Consider the following 4,666-nt stretch of genomic DNA (forward strand, 5'->3'; position numbering starts at 1 on the left):
TATTTAGTTTGTTTTTGATTTATTAGCTAATAAAAATGTAATTTTTATTTTATTTTAGGACCCTAAGAATTTTCTTTTAGCGTATGAGGAGATGTTGAGTTGGGCAAAAACTGATGCACACTGGACAGAGGCTGAAATTGAACTGTCAACTAGGGGTGTGAAAAAAATGACATTTTATGATATTGTTATGGACTACATTTTGATGGATGCATTTGAAGAACTTGAAGCGCCTCCAACATCGGTGATTGCCGTAATATATTATTATAAAATTTAAAAATAAAGTTTTCTTAAATTAGTCATTGACAAAATAATTTTATTCACAAACACATCTCCACAGTTCCAACTAGATTCCCTTACTGAAGTCCAAACTCTTTATGTGTCTCCTTGCAATATTTAAATATGTTGAAGCCCTCTGTAATAATGAAATTGGATTCTTGCTCAGCAAAATTGTATTGCCTAAAAAATTTAAATTTTGTTAAAAATATGCCAGTGTATCAGTGGTTTTCTCTGTTTGAACTATGAGTAACATGCAAATTTGAGTACCTACAGTACACCCAATTGTGTACTGTTAGCTTTAATATTAGAGTGATATGAGATAATATTATAACCAAAGTTAAATGCAAAAATATTTTTTAAGGAACCTTATACGAAAGAACTTATTAGAAGCATTTATTTGTATTTTACTTTAAAAGCAAGCCGTGGATGTTTTAAGATTGAAACATATAATTTTTTATGATTTAATTTACTTTGACTAAACGGGCTGAGTCCTTTCGATATACAAATATATGTCCACGCACACAATTAGAAATTATTCAATATGTCCCGTAAACAGGTGGATGTTCGTAAAAAAAGATGCACGATACAATAGCTTTAAAATAAAAACCTATCAACTATATTCTCACTTTTGAGTTTCATAATTCTCTCCAATATTGTATGGCTTCATCCGAGTCGGTAGAGTTATCTCCAAGAAAGTCTAAGTCTGAAAAATTGTCAACACATTGGCTCGACTTCTTAGATCCTTGAGTGTGGTACATCATAGGTTTTAGTTTTGATAACCATAATGAGTATAATACACTGTATGAACTAAAAACGATAAACTAATAAGTAACTTTAGGGTTTTGGAAACATTTAAAATTGGATACCTACTTGAGTAATATACTTACATAGGTGTGTGTGAATTAGACATTATTGAGTATCCAAGGCTTTTCTGGGTGAATTAAAATCATCAACTGTATGGCCTCCAAATCCTTTAGTTGTCTGTTAATTTTCTTCCAACTCATCGTTGAGGAAAAAAAATTTCTGAAAATTTCAAGTTGTAAAAAATATATAAATACCTAATTCATGAATTATGTTAAATGATTTTACCTATTAGATGCGATTTACTAGTCGTACTCAGAGTACTACCAATTTCGCTGTAAATTTCTTAAATTTATTTTACTTTTCTATCCCAGACAAATGGTTTGGATTATGTCTTGAGAGCATTGTTTATCATAAAACAATATTATATTCGACGAAGGTTATATAAAGGTCATGTATTAATCAATCGTCAAGTCGGCTATGTGACTAGTTCAGCTAACTATATTTGTTTTATATATCCGTGGCTGTATATTATTATGTACAAATTGTAAAACGTGCGACAGAATATTATCGTTGACATGCACGTCGATATCGTCTATCTCGGTGTTTCTCAAACTTCTTTTTCGGCTACTCCCTAATATTTAATATCCATAAAAATGGTGACACACTTAGGTGTAACAATTAAAATGCATTTTTGTAAAAGTAACAGTATTGTACCTATATACAACGTCAATCGAGAATGGGATTCTTCACAATTATTTTTTTTTGTCTGTGACTTTTACAATTAGGTACCTACGTCTCAACACCATAATAGTGTAATTTACATATTTTTTATACCTACAATATAAATAAAAATTATTGTTTGGGCGACACACCACACACGTTGCGGTAATACGCGACACTTTGGTTGAGAACCACTGGTCTATCTAGCTGTGACTATTGTGTTATATATATTATATTATATGCATACCAAGTAGGAAACTCTTGACGATATGATAATATTTCAAACAACAAAAAGCGTTTCAATCGTGAAAAAATTAATTTTTCTGTATGAAAAAAAATTCTAAAATACCTAACTGATAATTATTACACCTACCTATCACATTCTGTAATATAGTTAAATTTGTATATCTATAGGTAGTTATTTGTTACCTATAGTAGTAAAGTCTTATTGGTTATAAATTATTACTTATAATCTATACAAGATGTACCTATAGATACCGGAGTCCAGAACGATAAATCAAATAACTTTTGTTCTAATCAATATTTTAATTTTTTTTTATTCAAATTTACATAATATTAGGTATACACTTAATAATTATTATAAGACGCTTGTGCTACAAGTACAGTATACGTTTTTATCGAAATAAAAAATGCAAGCCAATCCGCATAAATCTAATTTTTCGAAACATTTTGATGGCAAATACGTTTATTCGAGTCCAGTAGTTTATGTTTTGTAATAAATATTTGTTTGGACCAAATTAATTTGAAACTTCGGACCGTCCGTCCGTCCGTCGGTCACCAGGCTGTATCTCTGAAAGTTAGACAGTTGACATTTTCATAGATGATATTGTATTACTGTTGCCGCTATGACAACAAATACTAAAAATCCGTCAGAATATAATATATATTATAGATAATGGTACGGATCCCTTCGTGCGCGAGTCCGATTCGCACTCGTCCGGTTTTTTTCAATTCGTTTCCGAACTTTCAGACATGAATATTATATAAATCCTCAATTTATTTACCATCCATATGCCTAATAATTTTCATAATTTCTTACAAAGGTTAGGTACCTACGCATTTCACCAGAGACAATCTTTCGTTTTTCGTTTGTCGGGTCCTTCCGCTACACCCTGTATACACGAGTTGGATTCATTTTCGCCTCCCCTCCCCTCTCGGCTACCCTAGTACACAGCTGTTTTTGTACGGTTCTGTATACGACGCTATATTGAAAAATAAAGCTGTATCGATTGCGCTCGAGAGACATGCGCAGACAACTGTTGACGGTTGCCACGAGTGAGGTGGTTATTGTGTTCGGGGGGCTACACGCTCATGGAAAAGAAAACGATTCGATTTAAATGTTCATTTATTTATCTACGCATGTTTCATGCACTGACTTATTTTATAGGCCTGCGATTTCGCCTGTCGGAGTGTAAATATTTTTTTCTTCCAGTGCTCCATTTCTCTATCGTCCCGTCGTCGTTCATCTCACTCTGGGCGTTCGGCGGCCCGGCGACTGGCGATGATTGGTCACCCACCACCGCCGCTTCCCTGTTCTTTGTCCTCTGGGCTGCGGGGAGCGAGGAGAGCGATATTCATAGATTTCTGAAAGTCGGGAGACGCGCAATCCGCTCAGTCCACTCGCGTTTCAACTCCCTGTCGGTCTGCCGTCGGTGTTCATACTATTATTGTTTTAGAATCGATTGTACGGTCATAATATAGACTAATATAGACGATAATAGCTAGCTACGGTTTATCTTGTCCCTCCATTCACACGGTATCCGCACCGCCGCCATTTGTCGTTGACGAGACTTCGTTTACGCTATTTTCCGGTGTGCCGATTGCCGACGCCATTAAACGCCGAGCGCGCCATCCGGGCTCCGGTGGCCAGTATTGCGTAATCGAACCACTCCACCGCCGTCGATCACTAGCGCAACTAAGCACAGTATCCTGAAAGTTTTTCGTATTCCTCACTGCTGGCTCGCTCGCTACATTTCACTGGAACCGCATGTCATACCTATACCTAATACGTACACTGTATAGGTATCTCGTGACGTAAAGTACTGAAGAACCTACATTGGAAGTTAACGCAAATACCTTACCACCTACTTACTCGACTTGTGCACAAATCGAGACCCAGTGTATTGCAGTTCTATACACACTAATTTACAATGGCGGATCGTAAGGTGGTTCAGAGTAAGGTAGGTATTCGAATTTATTATTTTTATTTATTACTGATAAATAATTACTAAGTCAAAGATGTTTAGAGTAATATGTTGATGACCTGTTGACTCTAGGGCACGGAGCAATGGTTTTAAATACTTGACTTATTTACTTATTTACTATTATATGCTCTCGTAGGGCTGTCTATATTTTTAGTTATGGAATATTAAACATTTTAATAAAGCGATAAACATACTATATAAATACTACACATGAGGTTCCAAATAAGCAATTAAAATAATTTTAAAATTTTGATTAGGTATTTAGCAAATTTGTATTTTTTATTTAACTAGGTAGTCTTTTAATATTTGTCTCAATCCATTTGTGAAGTAAGAATATTTTTGCAAAATCATTGTTTAATGGATTAGAAGACCTGTGTAATTGAAGAAGAACATTAATGAAGAATAATGCATTTTTGTTGAGAGTAAAAGAAAAATTAATAGAATTTAGAAATGATAAAAGTGTGTGAAGTTGGATGGTTCGAGAGTGAGAGTGATAAGAGGATTGTGAACGTCACAGATCTTGCTTGTATTGCGGAAAGTGCAGAGATACCTATGTGTCGTTCACGGAAAGGCAATATGAATAAGAGGATGCAGACATACAATGTTTGGCCAGAGTCTGGGTTTGTTAAATATAATTTTTT

The 4,666-nt window shown here is 34.4% G+C and overlaps 2 long non-coding RNA genes across 2 annotated transcripts in view; one reads left to right on the top strand and one right to left on the bottom strand.

The window, feature by feature from the left end:
• Window positions 1-258: 258 nt before the first annotated feature.
• Window positions 259-1,058, bottom strand: LOC107885255. Its single transcript, XR_001680388.2, has 2 exons — window positions 903-1,058; window positions 259-456 (listed from the first exon to the last, which is right to left on the bottom strand). It is a non-coding gene; the product is annotated as an uncharacterized LOC107885255 (long non-coding RNA).
• Window positions 1,059-3,478: 2,420 nt separating this feature from the next.
• LOC100575952 overlaps window positions 3,479-4,666 on the top strand; it is a 2,706-nt gene continuing 1,518 nt past the window's right edge. Inside the window, exon 1 of the long non-coding RNA XR_511211.3 lies at window positions 3,479-4,001. This is a non-coding gene — a long non-coding RNA (uncharacterized LOC100575952). The remainder of the gene's footprint in view (window positions 4,002-4,666) is intronic.

The sequence above is a fragment of the Acyrthosiphon pisum genome, chromosome X (genome assembly GCF_005508785.2).
Source record: "Acyrthosiphon pisum isolate AL4f chromosome X, pea_aphid_22Mar2018_4r6ur, whole genome shotgun sequence".
Lineage (NCBI taxonomy): Eukaryota > Metazoa > Arthropoda > Insecta > Hemiptera > Aphididae > Acyrthosiphon > Acyrthosiphon pisum.